The sequence below is a fragment of the Leptinotarsa decemlineata genome, unplaced genomic scaffold (genome assembly GCF_025532065.1).
Source record: "Leptinotarsa decemlineata unplaced genomic scaffold, Ldec_3_MD MMD2_tig00004307_RagTag_RagTag, whole genome shotgun sequence".
Taxonomy (NCBI): domain Eukaryota; kingdom Metazoa; phylum Arthropoda; class Insecta; order Coleoptera; family Chrysomelidae; genus Leptinotarsa; species Leptinotarsa decemlineata.
Genome location: NW_027412606.1, coordinates 18,485,546 through 18,507,191, shown reverse-complemented (window position 1 = coordinate 18,507,191; position 21,646 = coordinate 18,485,546). Strand labels below are relative to the sequence as shown.

The 21,646-nt window shown below is 34.0% G+C and overlaps 1 protein-coding gene across 1 annotated transcript in view; it reads right to left on the bottom strand.

Moving 5' to 3' along the window:
• Positions 1 to 21,646, bottom strand: part of LOC111505504 (protein O-mannosyl-transferase TMTC1) — an 816,809-nt gene that overhangs the window by 264,384 nt on the left and 530,779 nt on the right. The window lies entirely within an intron of this gene.

Below are 21,646 nucleotides of genomic sequence, written 5' to 3'. Positions count from 1 at the left end.
CTATGAGGATGATATCATTAGTATATCATCTGATTCAGATGACGATACCATAATTATTGTTTCTGATGATGAGGAGCGTTAGTCCATATCATTGCATGGATTAAAAAAAAATAACAGCCCTTTTCAGGGCTACAATTAATGACTGAAACATTAAAAAAAATAGCTCTTTTCAGAGCTACCATTATACTTTCAAACAGAAACAGATTCATATCATTGTTAACATTATGTTAACATTCTAATCTCAAACGAAATATATGTATGTGAAAGTATTCATCATTATATGCATACAATGATTGACAAAATGCCAACTTCAACTTTCATTTAAAGTACTACTCATCATATGCATAGATATTCAATGACTATCAAATTCCAAATTTCGACTTTTCAGTCAAAGTAGTAATTTATTTGTCATATAATGTATAGATATTCAAAGATTAACAAATTTCCAATTTAGACTTTTATTAGTCAAAGTATTCATTTGTCATATAATCTATGAATACTAATACAACTAACTACTGTTTGTGTGAATAATGTAGCCCTGAAAAGGGCTGTTGTTATTTTTTTGACCAGTAGGTCCACGGTTATTGTGCCACAGGTTGGACATTATTACATATAATACATGTAGATACTCGGGTGAAGTTTGTTAGTGGCCTCTCGCAAGCTTCACACCAATTCTGTCCCATTTCCATAATTGAGACAGTGTTGTGGGTGTTGACATGGGTATACCACCCTCCATTATTGTTTCTATGCGAATAAAACCGAAAGCAGCACCAACATAGTTTTTTGTTCTCTCCATCTATTGTGCTGATCAATACGTATGCATCCATTGCACAATACAAATCCAAGGGGATCTTCCAGTGTCTCACTGACATTGAGCGTTCGCATACCGATCCTCAAACACCATCGCCTTCAGTTGTGTCAGCTTCTATCCCTTCGTCATCTCCTTCTTCATCCATGACCCTCTCAAACTCCATCACGTCATCATCTTCGTCGCTTCGGTTGGCCTCATTTTCAACTTCGTCTATCTCATCTTCATCGACTCCAACATCTTCTGCTTCAACTATCACTTCCTCTAGCGGAACATTGACATCCTCATCATCTGATTCGTCTATCCAATTGTTTTCATCAACAGCAGATATTCTATTTAATGCAGCATTTATTTTTGCAGAATTCATCTTGTTGTTGTTTGCTCACAGTTGTAGAGAGTGAATGAATGAACTCTAGGTTTGCAAGTCGACTTATATAAGAGGTGATGCGACTCCCACTTGACTCGTTTAGAGTGGAATAGTGGGAGAAGTTATCCCACTATACTTTCACATGATGTTGATTTGTGTAAATAGAGATCGTAGGTATAGGAGAGAGCATTCAGAGTTTCTGTAAGTCATCTCCTAATATTTCTAATCGAATTAGTAAAATGCCGTTTCCAAAAGAGTGGAATGAAAAACCAAAAGTGTGTGTCTACCCAATGATGATTGCAGGGGCTATTGTGTGCTACTTTTGTCAAATAAGTAGACCTAAGGATTCAATCAATCCATGTACTGGTATGTGTAGTGATTGCGTGTTGCGGATTCAACTATCGCCTCCTTCTCATCCACCGAAGCGAACAAAATCGGATTATCGTCAACAACAGGTACAGTGTCTGAAGTGTTCCGAACCTATAATATTTAACAATATAGGTATCTGTAGAAATATTTGTGGTACCTGTGCTGCCGTTCCAACTCCACTGCAACGTTGTTTGCGTTGTGATACATATTCCATGAATTGTTGGAATCATGTATGCAATGCATGTAGAAGTACTTGGGATCTGTGTGAGAAGGTTGGTCAACTCTACCCCAATAGGAGAATCCATTTTTTTCAATGTTGGTGTTTGACGCACGAGCAACAACTATTGAGGAATAGAGTCAAAGAACGTTCCACATCCACAGAGACATATTAACATTTTCCATTTTATAATTTTTATTATCGTTATTGTCCTCTATTATTAATAAATATATATATATATATATATATATATATATATATATATATATATATATATATATATATATATATATATATATATATATATATTGAATTTATTTGTATTATTTTCTAACATGTAAAAATACATGCATGCAACACAAAGTTTTCCTCTTAAATGACAAAGATTGTTACACGCGTGAATAGTTTAGTGAGAGAGCGCATGTGCCAGTTGATGAAAGAGCGCATGCGCTAGTTTATTTTCTTCTATAAATGGTGAGGTCTCAGTAACATCATCACCTTTCCTATCCACATTCTATTGCTATCACATATCATTCCTCAGACCTTAATAATTATGAGCTATGCCGCTATTGATTGCTGAAGATGGTTCACCACTTGTTGATATCGATCAGACTGATTTTGAAAATATTCCAGTATCACATTTATCGAGTCAAGATTCGATAAATGATTTTGATATTAACGACTTCGTTAACTTTGCAGATGTGCCAGAACCAAATGAGCAAATTATTATTGAAAATCCGATCGTTTCGCAATTATCATCACTCAAACACTCTTCATCTACCCTTCCTCTTGGTGTTGATAAGAAATCTAGAACAATCAAGAGGAAGGTTACTAAGGCATCTTCATCGATTGTCACTGACTTTAAAGAAAAGAAAGAATCCAAAAGTGTTGTGCGACAGAAAAAACCCGCAACGAAAAGTGACAGATAGAAGAGGAAGCCAAAAGGTACTCCTAAAGAAATGAAGAGTGATTTGAAAGCTGAACCGCTATCTTCTTTCAGTCCCCTCCATCGGTTTGGGGAAATGAAAAGGAAAGCAAAATGCCGTCTTGTAAAGGCACAGATGACTATTGCTGAACTTGAAAAGAGTGAGCGAGCTATTAATGCTAATAATGAAACTCTTGAAGCATTAGATGCCAAGATTGCATTAGCGAAGGTTGAATTGGCTAGAATGTCTAAAGATGCTGATGAACTCCGTTCAAAAATTGGTAAAGATAAGCAATTCCATCAACGTTCGAGAATGCAAGCTCAGGCTGAGCTTGAGGAGTCGACTAAGCTTTATGAGACAGCATTATCAGTGAGAGATACTTGGCAAAAAGAGTTGGATACTGCATTTCAAAGTGACGGCGATTAGTTTTGGGAATGATAATGTGTTTTCAATATCGTGAGTTGAAAAATCTAAGCGGGAATGGAGTATACAATTGATTTGGTTTGGTATACACAGAACATTGCGAATGGCTGGGGCAATGTTTACCGCTGCAATATTTTTCAGTTCACATACTTATAATTGAAATGAAAACAATAATGAACTTTAATATTACTTTATTCATAAAAGTCACTATTATATACATTTAAACCATATTTGATTCATCAATCCAAGAATTTTGTTCGCTAGGAAGGCCTAACCACTTTACATATACTTTATTTTTTCTTCTCTTCAACACCTTCTCAATCAGATATACGTCAGGATTCTCGGTTCGTAATAACTCTTCTTCATAAAAACATCCTCTAATCGGCTGTTCATTCATATCTTCAAGATTATAAGTCGTTGGGATGGTTTTATTAATTTTAACAATCTTGAATAGCTCCGTGGTAAAATTCGCAGTGTAAGACTTTTCAAAAATATTTTTGTATTTACTTATACGTACAATATCATTCAATTGGAATTTGGGTTCACTTTGTCTTCCTCCAATTCCATTGATACCCTTGAATTTCAATTTTGTTGTTGAATCAACATTGATGGGTGCCATACCTATTGTACGATGAACTTCATTATTATATCTACTAGTTATAATTGGAAGAATATCAAGCCATTTGTGGTGACCTCTCATCGAAAATTCCTTGTAGAGCCATGCCTTTATTGTACGAATTACTCTTTCTGCTATAGCTGCCTTCTTTGTGCTAAATGTTGAATAATGATTGATATTATATCCTCGCATGAGAGATGAGAAGCTTTTATTGAAAAATTCTTTCCCTTGATCGCTTTGTATGTGTTTGGGGGAGTATTTGGCTTCTTTCAGTACATGTTTCATTGCATTAGTTACTGTACTACCTGTTTTATCTTTAACTGCTACAGTCCACCGATATTTGGAGTAACAATCTATCACTAAAAGTATATATCGGTATCCTTCATTACTTTTTGCATAAGGTTGCAGTTCAGCTAAATCTATTTGCCATAGATCTGCAAAACCTTTGATGGTGGTTATTCTTCTACGAAAATTACGTCTTGCAGGTTTATGTAATTCATTAACAACTTGTCGTTTGACATCACTTATTTCATTAGTCATTCTATTTCAATATTATTAAAGAGAAAAGGTGATAATGTTACTGCATTGAATGATGATGTGACAGTGATTATCACATGTTAATATGTTAATATATTATACCTTCTTCACGTAATTCTTCAATTATTGAAATTATTTCATTATCATGTCCGGTATGTCCAGCTGACTTTGAAGCTACCAATAGTCGTAGGCGAGCAACTAACTCTTTCGGTGAATTCCAGTACACATAATTCACAGGTTTAGAATTATATATTTTCTCCATTTTCACTCGTTTGAGTGCTCCACCAATTTTACTTCTACTTCTTATTGGATATTGTCGTGAGTCTAATAGAGGTTTGATAACTTCACGAAATTTTTTAGAATTTGTATTTTTAAAACCATTCTTCAGATGATATTGTTTATATGGAGCATTCGTTATTTTCAATATTTTGGAATATACTTGACGAGTTTCTTTATTATCAACATCTTGTGGATTCTTCAGAAAGATCATATCATACAATTCTGGACTACCTGCGCATTCATATTTTTTCACTTTATTAGCATCCCAAAATGAAATGTTTCCATCTTTGAAATGCACCACTAGACTTCCCAGTTTCAGCTTTCGTGTAATAGGATCCATACGTACGCCAAATGTTCCATCATATGCTGGATTTCTAGATTTTACATTATTCAAATGTTTCATCAAAACATCTTCACCACTTTCATTCATATCAGGTGAGGTGTCAGGATCCGAGGAATCGATGTGGGACGATGATGGTGTTTCGAATAGAGTTGTTCTCATATCGTCTTGAAGTGTGCTCGTGTCACTATTCACAGATGATACACTACCAAAAGATTGTTTTCTTCCTATTGGAGTACTCATGGGATAATTTGAAGTAGATTGAACAGTTCCATGATTTGGTGATAACACTGGTGAATCAGAAATAGCGTTTGATGATAAAACATTCAATGGTTTCTTTATGGGCTCATACAATCTTTCAAGTGTCGTACGATTTTCAATATTATCATTCTTGATAGAGTTGAATTTCTGCCTGACAGATTCTGTTGTCTCTACTAGTTGACGTTTCAAATTCATTTCATTGTTTTTATTTTCAGAATCTTTTTTTGTATTCATGATGCCCTTTTTTGAATTAAAGCTTAATTCGCTGATGAAGTGACCTCTACAATATTCAGTGATCGAATAAGTTCCAAAAACAAGATCATGGGTATATAAAACTATCGAATCCTTTGCGATATCTACCTTCATCTATTTTTCTATCCTTATCAATGACTAGAAATCCATATTGGTCCTCCCAGCATTTAACACACATCAATTGGAATTGTTTGAATGTTACATCGGGTGAAACATGATCTGAATAAATGTGATGTAAATTCGTCTCATCTTGTTTGAACATTATAATGAAATTGGTATTGTCACGCACTAACTGTTTGGGTACCCGTGAATATGTCTGTGCTAGATAAAAACAATCAACATCCTTATGACGTCCCATACAGAAATATGATCTAATAATATCTTGCTTTTCACATATCACATCATCGAAAATGAAAACAGAATTAGGCTTAGCGTCGGAGGGTTGCACTATTTCTGCATTATTGCTGAATGTATAAAAACCTAATCCTTTTATAGGTTCCAAAACACTTCGCAAGTACTGATATTTAGGTTGATTGAGTGATTTCGAATAGAGATACACATTTCTAAATCTCAGTCCTTGTGGATGTGTTGATAGTGATATCATTGCATTCGTCTTTCCACAATTTGAAGGTTCTATAATGAGTCCTCGAACTGATGATGGAAGTAGTGGACCATGTCTGAATACCCTTTGTCCATTCAATCCACACCCAAATTTCTCATCTAGATTATCTACAGCAAACTTTTTTTTCTGTTTTACAATGCGCATCGTGCCGTGGTTGGAGACTATATAAATGATATTAGCTTATTCATTTCAATGTGTACCATCAAACGATACGGACGTATTGAAAGTGATCGTAAAATTAAAAGAGGTTGTGGTTTTGTTAATGATTTAATAAACAAACTTCCTTTCGAATTACATCTACCCGGAGGTTATCAATACTGTGGACCGGGTACAAAATTGAAACAACGTTTAGCTCGTAACGACCCTGGAATCAATAAATTAGATATTGAATGCAAAAAACACGATATTCAATATTCTAAGCATCCATCCGATCTTGCAGCAAGACATTTAGCCGACAAAGAACTTGAATACAGCGCTTGGGATAGGGTTAAATCGAAGGACGCGAGTATTGGGGAAAGAGCAGCTGCATTACTTGTCACCAACATTATGAAAGCGAAAAGACATATGGGCATGGGTTGTAGTACCAATAAGAAAAAATGTGAGAGGAAACAAACGAAGAAAAATAAAATTAAAAAAGTTGCATTTGGTGCTGGGATAGTCCATAAAGTGCGAAATGTATTGAAGAAAGCTGGTGGGAATCAATTTTTGACGAATAATAGCAAAAAAGCTATCACTGTGGCAATGCAGGCGGCACGTAAATTCTTTAAAGCGGCCGGTGGAAAGAAGAAAATCCGCACACCACGCATAATTCCTGTTCCCAAGATCGGTGGACTTTTACCATTGATACCAATTTTTGCTGGACTATCCGCACTAGGAAGTTTGGCGGGAGCCGCTGCTGGTATTACCAAGGCCGTGAATTCGACAAAAGCCAGCAGAGCGGCTTTAATGGAAGCCAATCGTCACAATAAAACCATGGAGGCTGTAGCATTAGGCAAACGCGGAAGTGGAATATATCTCAAACCATACCTTAAAGGTTTAGGACTATATTTAAAACCATACAAAGCCACAAACAAAACAAAAAACTAATTGAACCCCTACCTCAGAGGCCTCTTACTGATCTCGATCTCAGTTATTATGCACAAAAAATGAAAATTTCACATTTTCGTAGTGTTTTTATGCGTGATAGATTACCATCTTCAGGTCCAAAACAAAACGAGACAGCTATTGTTAATTTAGATGGAATAAGTGGATCAGGAATACATTGGGTGGCCTATAAAGAATGCGGGAAGGAAGTCTCATATTTTGATAGTTTTGGAGATCTACCCCCACCATTGGAATTGACTCGATTCTTTCGAAAATGTTCGAATGTAAAAATCAAATATAACTATGATCGACAACAGAAATTTAATACAGTTCTCTGTGGTCACTTGTGCTTGCAGTTTCTCTCTAAATAATTTTCCAAATAAAAATGGATTCAACACCAAAACTGGATCGGAAGGCTATCAAGGGAATGGGGTTTTCACTTAGAATGTTTTCAAAATATGGTACCTTGAAAAAAATGGATAAAGTGATGCTTGCAAATATGCCTAAGGAAGTGATACTTGCATGTGTTGCACATGAGATTGCATATGTTTGGGAAAAGTTACCTAAGCATCTGCAAGATGACATCGATATAATGAAACATAGATATTGTTATGAGCACCACCACCACGATCAAAATTCAGAATCGGATGTTAATGACGGTCCTATACCTCGGAAATCTATGTGTTGTATTTGTAATATAGAGGATGTGAATATTGGTATCAATAAAAATGATACTTATTACAATACAACACCTTCCAAAAAGTGTAAATTGTCTCAAATGTGCTGTTGCTGTGTACAATAATAAATTGAAACGTGTTTCAAAATATTCATCAGTCATGTCACGAAAGTTCAAGCTACAAGCTGTCGGGACAAGTGTCTTGAGTGCGGATTTTTTTCAACCAATTGAATTGGATAGGAACAGTCGTTATGGATTAGGACTTTTGGGATTCTATGGATGCAATACAATCAATAATATAACTGAAGCTAATAACTAAGTTAGTTTTAGAATCAGTAATGACAACTCATCGATACCCCAAAAGTTGAAAATTGAAATTTCATGTGGTGCTTATGAAATAGAAGAGATCAATGCCGTCATACAGAAACATATCATGTTCAGATTGTTTCATGATAAAAAACCAAATGATGTCGTTGCAGATGATATTTTCTATCTACACGCCAATAATAATACATTCAAATGTGAAATGCGATCCAAATATGAAATTGATCTGACACATCCAAATTCAATAGCAGAAATGATGGAGTTCGCTCAATAGCAGAAATGATGGAGTTCGCTCATGAAATATTTTCACCAAATCATATACATGAATCATCATTACCAATAAACATTACAACTGTGAGACTTATCCGCTTAGATTGCAATATAATATCTGGTTCATATATAAATGGTGAAGAATCCCACATTCTTTTCTCATTCGATATTGATGTTGAACCTGGCTACAATCTTACTAAAGAACCACACAGTATTATATATATGCCCGTCAGTCCAGAAGGTCGTCAATTGATTCACAACATTACAGTGCGTATTTTGGATGAAAAAAATAACCTTATCGATTTTGGAAGTGAAGAAGAGATTTTCATTATTTTGGAATTGAAGAAAATCGAATATCTGTTGTTATGGGTTTCATTTATGATAGACAAAATCGCATTGAACAATCCCAAACGAGTTGCACTATCAAAAAGAAAGGTGTGCATGAAAAGAAGCTCATTCCACAAGTGTATGCTAAACAGTTAGCACATAACGCTCTGTCTGTGAGTGATCTTAAATTTTTGAAATCGATTGGATTGAAAGTGAGAAAATAACAATGGTGCTCGAAACAAACAATGAAAAGTTGAATATATTCAATGAACCAGTCCTCGATCATTCTCTCATAAGTTTACATGAGCACACATATAAGCCCTATGGATCACCGCTATTCAGGAATTCGGATGAAATCAGAATTGCAATCAATAATCAAGATGTTATACTAGATATTGCCGAGAGCTTCATTGACATAGAAGGTGAATTCACCCCCAAAGATGTAGCCAAAACATGCTATTTCTCGAATAATGCAATTGCATTTCTCTTTGACGAAATTCGTTATGAAATGGGTGGTAAACAAGTGGCTGTTGTTAGAAAACCTGGGATAACATCTACAATGAAAACCATGATATCATTTGGACAATCTCATGCTAACACATTATTGACATCTGGTTGGGGAATTTCACAATTGAAGCAAGATATCTTGGATACAAACAGTCATGTTTTTAGTGGAAAACTACCACTGAAATATTTGATGGGTTTTGCTGAAGATTACAGCAAAAGTATCTTGAATGCCAAACAGGAATTGATTTTGATTATCGCTCGATCATTCAAAAACTCATATATAGGTGAAGTTGATGCTGATTTGGAAATAAATAAAATCGAATGGAAAATAAGACATATTGTACCAGATGATAAACACAAGCTTAAACTTTTGAGTAGAATAAACAAAAGCGGTCTGAATGCCAAAATCAAGTTGGCGTATCGTATGTGGGACCTTTATGAACTACCATCATTACGTGGGACTTCTTCAAACATATGGGCCATCAAAACAACTAACGCATTGGAAACTCCTCGTTTTGTCATCATCGCATTCCAAAGTACTACCACATCTGAAGATAGAGCACAAGATATTACAAAATTCACAACTGCTGATATCAATAGTATTCGAGTATACTTGAATTCTGAAGTTTATCCATATGAGCGTTGGAATTTGAATTTCGATAAAAAACTTGATGCTCCTGCTTATTATGCTTTTGAGAGTTTCCAGCGAAGTTATAATGATAAAGATATGAGTGGACCTCTGATGGACATTGGACAATTTAGAGAGAATCCACTATTCGTCATCGATTGTTCCCATCAACCGAATGCAACAAAATCATCAACTATTGATATAAAGATTGAGTTTGAGACGAGGAAGACCAAGTTTCCAGACAACACTAAAGTATATGCATTAATTTTGCATGATACAGTTTTAACATACAATGCATTGGATGGTTCAGTTCATAGCAGATATTGACACTTTTTTTTCACTCTATCATGTACTGTTTTATTCTCTTTTTTTTTTACTTTTTATTTGTAACTGACTTATATCATGTATTGTATTTTATATCATATTTATTGTTTTGTAATCATTTTCTATTGTATTTCATGAGATTTAAATAAATAAAACATGAAAATAATACAAAGTTTTTTATTTGACATTATTTATGATTTACAGGAACATACAGAGTATCCAAAATAACTTCTTCCTCATAATCATCATTTTCGCGACCATCTTCAATTTCCTCTCGATTTTCATCATTCAATTCAAAGTGATGAATAATCCATTCTGGCAAGTATGGTTGGAGGCTATACAGGAATCTTCTTAGGTTCAGTTCAATCATAACCTCAATTCCAATTCATTATCCAAAAATTTGTTACAAACTTCTGCACCACTTCAATAGTTCTCAGCATCACGAAGGCATAATTCGATTTGTTTTTCATCATAGCATACACTCATATCATAATTGCTTGCATGTTCGGCTCCATCACCCAACACCTTCAATTTAGACGACAAATGTTGAACCGATGATTTGAGATCTACAACATCGACCCAATCTTGACTTGCGTACTGCATCCACATCTTTAAATGGTGGAACTGAAGTCGAATAAAAAAAAAACAATAAGCAACCTCCAATTTTTCAGTGATATAATACTCACATTCCCATTTTACTTGTAGTTACAAAGTGAGTGTATTCAACTAAGTTAGTGATGTTTATATTTCCATATAATTATTATCATCTAATATATGAATATTATAAAACAATAAGAAATTCATTATAATTACTATTATTATTCAATCATATTGAATTTGACTAGAGTTAGCGTTTTCACACCAAAAAACTTCGTGAGCTATGACCTAAAGAAATTCACTATAAATTATTACTATTATTCAATCATATTGAATTTGACTAGAGATCGCGTTTTCATGCCAGCAAAACTTTGTTGGCTCTGTCCTAAATACATCATCGTATATTTACCACCTGATGAGTTGATACAAGATATATCGTCATCACTGAATTGCAACGAAATACGTTTTGGTAGCCATGTTTTAAATAATTTATCATTTAGAATAAGTTGACATATTTTTAATTATGAACACTTCATCAATTGGCAATGATGATAAGGCCTTTTGCTCTAGTATTTCAACCTCCTGTACAATCAAATTAATAATTTCATTCAAGTCCACTTTTGAAACGGACATGATGAAAATATATATGAAAATATAAACAATTTCCAACAGATAAATACACTCACCGTCTTCCTTCTATTACGAACTGAATAACACTCTACCAATTTCTAACTGCTGCAGATATATTCGTCTACTGATTTCATAGTGTGCCAGGCATTTCTTTTATATTAAACAGTGCGAGTCACCCCCACCATGAAACCGTGAAAGGTTCACATTGCTAGTTGCTATCCACTAGAGATGCCTGACGTCACAGCCAAGCCCATCTCCCAACTTGATGCGATAACAGTTGCCGGTACGAGCAAGCAGTGGTCATTGCAGTCTCGGAGAGGGTAGACGTTAGGCAGACGGTCCTCGGCTGCCGTGGTGTCACCATCGATAGCGGGGCTAGAGCAATGCGTTACGTCACAACCTTCATCGCTTCGGGAAAGGTGAGGGCAGACCGATGAATACGCATTACTCTGCCACACGTCGTGGAGTGAACATGTCGCTTTCTAGCCGTTGAACGGTTATTGCTGTGACGTCACTCCGATGGAGCATTCATTACTTGGAGGATCTTCGAAGTATGCAGACGTATGTTTGTACATAGACAAACAAGCACATGATGAAACCCTGTACCGTGCATTCTCTTACACACACACACACACACACACATACACACACAAAATCTCATATGAAAAAAAAATCTGAACGATCCATGCACCAGACACTTCAAGGTCACAACGCCTTGACTTCACTGCACAACAAAAAAAGCAAATAACACGTCATATTGGTGGGGGGAGGATTAGAACCGGGAAAAAATTCTGAACGATCCATACACCACACCCTTCAAGGTCACATCACCTTGACTTCACCAAACAACAACCAATAAAAAAAGCAATTAATACGTCATAGTGGTGGGGGGAGGCCGAGAATCAGCTGTAAACAACTACTATGAACGACAGGCAGGTCTAACGGTTGAGGGAGTGCAACAATTTTTATTGTTACCCACGTTGGGGATTCTACTTCTGATATCAAAATAGTGATTGAAGTGCCTCTTTGATTTTGGTCATTGATATAGTTATTGTTGAGGACTATCACGAACCGTTTAAGGGATTTATTTGACCGGAGCCGGTAAGCCACACCAAAACGTTTTTTTCTATTCGTAACCTTCATTCGTTTTCTCTTTTTTCATCCAGTTCAATTTCAATTGCTGCTACTATAAAAAAAAACTACAAAGGTGGAAAAATTCCAGTTACACCTATTGGGACGGATTTCTCAAAGTGTTCACATCACTAGAAGGGAAGTTGAGAATTTTCTCCATTCTTTTTAAACGATCCATTGTGAGTTGGAGGTGTTATTTGGGACAAAATAAAAATAATAAACCAACGCCCAGGAATTTTGCTGGTCTACTTTTTTTTTCCTCTTTGGAAGAAACAAATAAAACCCTTCTGAGAAGGTAAGAATAGTACAGTATTTCACTACATTATTTTTCCCAGTTCCACATATGAAATAAAAATTATCAAGTTCTTTTATTTTATTTCAATTTTCTATTTATAGAAAAAAAATAATGAAGTTTTTTTTATTTTTGGTAATTGAATTATACCAAGTAAATGTTTTCAGAATTTAGTTGACCTTGAAATTTCTACAGTACGAATCAAATACACATTTTTGTTCAAACTTCTTGAGTTAGCTCTACATGATTTATATAGTGAACATTTGATTATTTATAATATAAAGTTGTGGGTATTCGATTTTTTTGAGATTCATTACAAGATCAGCTACGTGTACAATTTAATTTATTGATTTTTATTATAAATTTTACTCAATAATGACTTGTATAATTCGCTAAATAATATCTACAAAATATTTTTCGATATTTGATCAAGTTGCATATAGGGTGATACAGATATTTCTTGTTGTTTTTGATTTAATTATTATTGGGAAACATTTTGGGGATTTCATATTTGAATTCACTTCACTTTTTTTTTTTTCAAACAATCACTGGTTTTATAATTGAATAATTTGTTCTTGTTTTGTTAACACAGAAGGGATTTTAAGAAAGTATGTAAGAAGAACAAGGATAATATTTTTTTTTTAATTTCTCAGTTTGGAATAGGGGTTTATTGAGTAAATCATACAGAGTGATTCATATGGGTCAATTTTTGGGTTTTACACAAGGAATAAGGAACTCTCAATTAATTATAATTTTAATTATAATTTGCTTACGTTAAGAGGGTTACATTGAAACAGGACTCAGTATTTTGACTAGTTCTCTGAAAATTCAAAAAGGGAGTCAGTTCCTGATCATCTTTTTTTCTTTTTAAGGGTTTTTTTTTTGGTTGGCTTGGGATTTGATCTACACGATTTGATATAACCTTGAGCCATACCTACCGGAAACGGAGTCAGCGTCTTATGCCCCAGCACGCAAGTACCTAGATAAGAGGGTTAAGAATTTTTTTTGTGATCTAGTGATATACTTATTAAGATCCATTCATCAACTATACCACTAATTATTTCATGGAAAGCGGAAATTACGTATTTATCATTATTTTATTTTTCCTGCGCCTGAGTTTAAGCTTAAGCTTTGGGTTAGAGTGGGGTTTGATTCCATGGTTATTCAATCGACAATTTCCGCTACATATCCAAAATATATTTTTTAATGATTATTTTGTTTAGGACCTGGTGATTAAATAGGCCTTATTGTTATTATTTTTATATCCGTTGTTAACTAGGTGAATATTTTTTTTGTACTATAAGAATACAATATATTCTGTAGTGTCATCAGCTTTTTTTATGAATATATATATATATATATATAAGATTCTACCTTTCATGATTTGTCGGGACTTATAACCATCTTTTATTCTGGGCAATCAAATCATGTGGCGCCCTTGAAAACCTTCTATGGACCACCCCGTCTTCACTGTGCTAGTGGCATTTGTCCAGAATAATAATAATATACTGACATAGGGGAAGATATTTTTTTTGTTTTTGTCATTTTTTTTTTTGTTATTTATTTGTGAACTTATCTTGAAGCGGGAATTTAGAGCGCTACAATATATTGTTGACTTCTCGATATTTTTTATTTCAATTTTAGGTAAGATCAGTGGCTTGCCTGTTCCTATTTCCACGTTATTAGAGAAAATCTTGTTTCTCACTTCAATTTGTCAATTTTTCGGGATCTTGACTAGGGTGGACGGTTTTATTTCCAAATATCGATCGGTTTTACATTTGGAAAATATTCTTTCGCTCTGTATCGGAATAACTAGGATTTCTTCTTGAGTGATTTGTTTGATAATTGACTCTGCCATATTGATTGGAAGAGGCTGACAATTATCGGCGACTTTGCCTTAGATTAGGTAGGATGTGCATTGGTTTTCGGGAAAGTAATCTTCTGGACAATAATACGTTTTCTCTAATACTGGGCATGGACTATTTTCGAATTGAATATTGTGGTTTGCCAAATAGGGGTATTTTGGGATGAGAATACTGTGATTTTGAATGATAGAATAAAGGTGGAAAAACATAAGAATTTCGTTTCGACAATAATAATAATAATAATAATATACTTTATTTCAAAAAATGCAGACTAATACAGCTGAAGCAGTAATGAAGACATAGAATGAAAAGGCGTCACAGTGAAAAACATTAACCATTTGTATATATAAAATCTAAAAAAAATTAAATAATAAAGTAGATATGAAATATGTTGCAAAAATATTCATAAACATATATTGAAGACATATAGAGTTGCCTATCAGGTGGGAAAATTACAATTAAAATATTCACCAGTATTATATGGTTCATTTTCTATAATAATTTTTTTAATTTCTTTTTCGAATTTGCTGATGCCATTGATTGATTTTATTCGATCTGGCAGTTTATTGAAAAATTTTATACACATGTAGTGAGGACTACTTTCTGTTATAGAGAGTCTGTGTAATGGATACATGATATTTCTCGTTCTTGTTTCATGCCCGTGTGAAATATTATAGGTCAAAAAGGTATCTTTATTTTTGAAAAAATATATTAAGCATTCATAAATATATATATGCCAAAAATTGTTATTATATTATTCTTCCGAAAACACCCTCTACATGATGCTATGTAGGCCATGTTTAACATAACCCGTAAGGTTCTTTTTTGTATTACAAAAATTTTTTGAACATCATGACTACATCCCCAAAACAAAATTCCGTACTTTGCCACCGATTCGAAGCTGGAATGATATATTATTTTCATTGAGTTTGGGTGGAGATATTTGTTGAGAGATCTTATAGCATAAAGCACCCTATTGAGTTTCATACATAGATCTTCTATATGTTCTGACCAGGTCAGAAATTCATTGATATATAAACCAAGAAACTTTGATTTTGATGTTATTTCTCTCTCTTTTGTAGCTATTTTGATTGTCGGTGGACATTCCAACTGCAACTGTCTTGAGCGAAACAATACTGTGTGGGTTTTTGATTCGTTAAGAATTAATTTGTTGCTATCAAACCATTCTTTTGTTTTTTTAAAGAGATTTTAAGTATTTTCTATGATTTTTGGGAAATTTTCACCGCCAATCAATATATTTGTATCATCAGCATAGCTTGTTATGAACTGATCATTTCTGGTATTCATTGAGCATAAGTCATTGGTAAAGATTATAAATAGAATCAGTCCGAGAATGCTACCTTGCGGTATTCCAATATTTGATTGAATTATCTGTGATTTATAAATCATTCCCTCACTTTTAATGGAAACTCTCTGATTTCGACCATTCAAGTATGAACTAGCCCATTTCAAAGCGTTTCCTCTAATTCCATACTTCTCTAATTTATACATCAGAAGAGATCTGTCCAAACAGTCATATGCTTTAGAAAGATCTGAAAACATTCCTAAAGATAAATATTTTTTTTCAATGAAATTCAATACATGTTGAGTGAATTGGAAGATGGCTGACATTGTAGATCTACCTTGGATGTAACCATGTTGATTCTTACTGAAAATGTTACATTTATTAAAGAAATCTATCAGTTGTTCAGAAAATGCTAATTCAAACAATTTTGAGAAACTAGGAGGTTGACTTATTGGCCTATAATTTTCCATGAGTTCTATATCACCGTTTTTATATATAGGTGTAACTAAAGACACCTTCAGTTGTTCTGGGAATATGCCAAATTTCAAAGAGTTGTTTTCTTTCATGTTAGGAATATTTTCTTTGACTAATGCTGAAGGTATACCATCATCCCCGCTACTTTGTTTATTCTTAATCTTGCGTGATAAATTAATTAAGTCTTCCATAGACAAAGGTTTCAAAAAAATTGACTGGTTGTTTTCATTTATATTACACTGAAATGGTACATCTGGGATATTTCTTATTATATTAGGTACAGTATTCGTTAGGAATAGATTGTATTCTTCTGCAACCTCTTGTGGTTTCCCTTTTATTCGACAATGAGAAATTTTATTCTTACCTGTAAGTTCATTGCAAAAGCTCCACATGCATTTAGTTTTGTTATCTGTACGTTGCAGTTTTTTATGGTACGTATCTTTTTTGGCTTTAACTAACAACTCGTTATATTTCGATTTAGCAATATTATACTGATCTTTGAAATTTGGATTATTCCCAGACAAAACTAGCAATACATCAAGATTATGTTTACACTGGCTCAGTTCTTCATTATCATCGATATATACATGTTTGTGGGTGTATGGTTTAGTTTTTATGTATCTAAGCGGAAAACATTCATTGAAGATGTTGATAAAGTTGCTCATGAACGATTTCCATTGCAAATCGACTGAGGAGATACTGTGACTATACGTTTCAATCCAATTTTCATTCTTCAATTTGTTACTAAAGTCAATTTTGCTTTGTTCACTAAAAATTCGTCGGTATGTATATTTGTTTTCCTTCATAATATCAATAGAAAATTTTATATATTGTGCATAGTGGTCAATAGGAACATGTATTGCGAAAATTATTCTGTCATTTGAAAAAGTTACTTGTGCACCAAAGAATTGATATGTCAACATACTTTCAAATTTAGGGATTTTTGAATCAGAGTAGATGTTGCGTAAATGATTTATTATTTCTTTCAGTTCCGAACGAGGTATTATTGAATTATGTAAGGTATTTAACTTCGCAAATGTGATAGCATCTTCTAATTTATCGATAAAAGTTATGATATTTTGGCAGTCAAGGGTTATTTGTGGAACTATTTTCTGAAAATTAATGTAATTCATCAGGTCGCCAATGTTTTTTGAACTGCAACTTGAAATGATTTTAGACTGTTTTCTGATTTTTTTCATTTGAATTCAAAATGTGGATAGTTTTATTATAGTGATTGATTAATTTTTTGGACAGAGAGATTTACATGTTTAGGTGGGTACCTCATTATTCATATTTTCTTGGTTACATTCTAAAATAGCGATACTTTGGTCGTATCGTTCACCATCAAGACTACCGAATAACCAATTTTAGATTTTTCCAATAACATTTATCATACCACTTTTAATACGGATATGGGGTTGGAGTTTTTCTACTTTCTTTTTTGTCATTTCAATAAGATACCATGATAGGAAATTGGGTTATTAATTGTTCCCCTATCAAAATTATTTTTGATTATTTGGAAGTAGTCATCTTAGTCCAATAAAATGAGGATTTGAATTACCATGCAAAAGGCAAGCCTGCATTTTTCAATATAAGTTGATTTTAGCATACATTCAAAGGATTTATAGTTAAAAAATGTTGAATTTCTTTTAGGGGATTGAAAATGAATAAAATCTACCCAAAAATCCCTTTTTTGAATATATCTCGAAAACAGAAACGATTTTCTATAACATCGTTTCTGATCACTTTTGATGTATTTGCAATAGAAACCGAGATATTTGCAATAATCAATTAATACTTATAGTTCAGACGGGCTGCAGTAGAGCGGCTATATCTCTCCAACACTACGAAATAGATCAAGTGTTGTCGGTGTTTCCCAGGTGCACATATGAATGAATGCGAGTGATATTTATATTCATTCCCGAAAGTGTTTGCATCCATTTCATTAAAGTGTTTTTTTTTGCATTTGAACTCGTGAAAAGTGAAAATGGAACGTGAATTGTGCTCAATTTGTGAATTGCCTCTTGAAAATGATTGTGACACAATTGCAACTGTGAAAAAATCGTTTAAAGACATTATTAGACAAAAGTAAAGTGAAAAAATGACCTCAAACATAAAGTGTGGGAAGGCAAGGAGTCATGTCGATTTCATGATGATTTGTATATACTGTATATTATTTTATGTTTTACGATGACAGAAAACAGTAAAATGTTTTCATTGCAAGAAATGATTTATAAGAATATAATGAATTATTCATCTTATTCACTCATTGAATAATTTGTTATACACATGTGTCACAAAAATATTATGGAAAATAAATTTGTATTCTTTAATATTATGTTAAATATATACAGTGTGTAAAAGCCAAATGAAATACATTCATTACTACGGTTACAGTATATATTTAAAAAAAAAACCGGAAGACGTCAAATGTAAATTATAATTTGACATTCTTTTACTCAAATATGTCACCCCTACCTTCAGCCCCCTTCGAATGACAGGTATAACCTTCAATTTTTTGATGTTATCGCTTTTAAATACTCTCAAAACTGAATGTAATGCAAAACGTAATTGAATGTAGAATATGAAAATGATTATGGATGTTAACGAAGTCAACCGCAAACGTCTTGGAAACATCCTAATCTCAAATAAAATTGTCTTCTGACATTATTCAACATATCAGGCACGGCCGACCTAATCGCAAGCGTTATTCGTTCTATTGAGTCATTAAAATCTGAAGGTATAGTTTTGTACACATTGCCCTTCATATATCCCCATAAAAAAATCTAATGATGAAAGATCAGGTGATCGTGCTGGCCATTCAATCGGTCCTCGCCTCCATGCTCCATCCTGCTAAAACCATAACGTATTCACTGGAACTAGAGGGTTTCCTGGATCAGGATATAAATTGGCTAAACTTGGAATGACATTATTTTGAGTTTCAAATGATTATAATAATTTCTCATCCAATGATGATTTTCCGTTGATCAGTAGCGGCAATTTTGCCTATTAGCATGACCGTTAAGAGAAACGTACACTCATCAGACAACATAACGTCTTAACTAGAGACGATGAAGAGCTTACTGAAAAAGCTTTTGAATACTAATTAGCGCCATTTTCACTATCATTATTCGATTTTGCAGGCTTCATGAGGAAGACCCAAAAGTCAGATTTTTTTTATTGTTTTCAAAACCAGTCTTGAAAGTGATAAATTGTTATCATCTTTTTCATTCGTCGTTGATGGGGGATTTTTACTCCACCAAGTCACCTGGCCTCATGGTAAAACATACTCGGAATTATTTCAATCTTATCGTCAATACATTGTTACTCATTTTACTAGTAATGCAGTGGTTGTATGGATACAGCAGTGACCAATTTGGTGTCAAGTCTTACGAAAGATATCGAAGACAAGAGAAAAATGTTGCTGCCGATGTAGATTTAAAAAAAAAATATGCTTGTTACATTTACACAAACGAAATTTTTATCAGATATTTGTAACAAACACAATTTCATTCTGAATTTGAGCGACTATCTAAGCTCAACTGGAATTAAAGTAAAGCAAGCTGATGAAGATGATGATTTACTTATTGTCAATACCGCGATATACTTGAAGAATAACCATGGAAAATCAGTTGCAGTTGTTGGCAACGACGTCGATTTATTGGTTTTATTGATTGGTCTCACAACAACAGACGATAACATTTTTTTTTATAAACTAACTAGTTCGAAAAAATCTACCAACAAATTATACTCCACTTCTGAAAATAGTAATTTCAAACAATTCATATTATTTGCTCACGCTTTAGCAGGTTGTGACACAACCAGCGCCCTATTTGGGAAAGGTAAGAAAAAAATTATCTATACATACAATAAAAAGAAAATCAACAGAAGCAGAAGTGGCTAATTATTATTGATATTTTGAAAAACGCTAAATCTCATGAGGAATCTGAAGAAGAATGGGTCCTTGATTATAACTATTTTTAGTACTAAACATTCTTCTTCACCTAAAAAATATCAAAAAGTAAAATTGAGGCATTTGGTTAAGAATTATTGAAAATATAATTCCCTGTAATTTATTTATTGACGTTTTTCGTTCTTTTTGTGAAAAATATGTTTCCGTATTTTTTTACACAAAAATCATGTGTTTGTTTGAAGGTGATTGAAAATGTTTCATGATGATACTTTATGATGGGTTTCCATATCTTGCGTACCTCTACGCTAGCTTGGCTGAATACGTTGTTGGACAACATGTATGCGGCTTCCTTGAATTTTCTCCTAAACCAATGTTCCTCTCTGTGCAAGATCTCAGCTTGGGACCACTCGATGTTGTGTTGATGGGTCCAAACATGGTCTGCTATTCCTGATTTGCTGGTTTCCCCTCGCTGTGTGTGTTTCTTGTGCTCGTCAATGCGAACATTCAATGGCCTCTTAGTTTCACCAATATAGGATTTTCCGCACTCGCAGGGTATCTGGTTAATTTAATTATTGGAATCGCAGTCCGTTTTTGGTGGATTGGTTTTCGTGAGGCTGCTACGGATAGTGTTACCGAATCTGAAGCAGGTTCTGATGTTGTACTTGGAACCGATTCTTCTGATCCACTCCGATAATCCTTTGATGAAGGGAAGTGTAAGCACTGGTTGTGACGGCTCATCTTCCTTGCGAGGCTCCTGCTGTCTTTTAGCCGAAGGCTTCTCTGTCATCGCCTTGGAGTAGCTATTCCGTTGAAGATCATTTTTGATAATGTCTAGTTCCTTCTCGAGACCTTCCTTCGTATTACAGAGCCCGAAAGCACGGTCTAATAGAGTGTTGATGATTCTTCTTTTAGTCGATTGATGGTGGTTGGATTCGTGGTTCAGATACTGTCTCGTGTGAGTGGGTTTTCGGTATACAGATGTTTACCACTTAGTGTCGGTCCTCTTCACCAGAACGTCTAAGAATGGCAATTCGTTGTGGATTTCCTTTTCCATTGTAAAACTGATGGAAGGTCTCACGCTGTTGATGTATTTCAGGAAGTATTCCCATGGTTCCATATTATGAAGGTGTCGTCAATGTATCTCAACCAGACTCGAGGTTTCTTGTGGGCTTCTTCAATGGCCAGAGTTTCAAACCACTCCATATATATGTTGGCTATGACTGGTGAAAGTGGCGATCCCATTGGCAGCCCCTCATCTTGTGTAAAGAATTCGTCCTTCAGT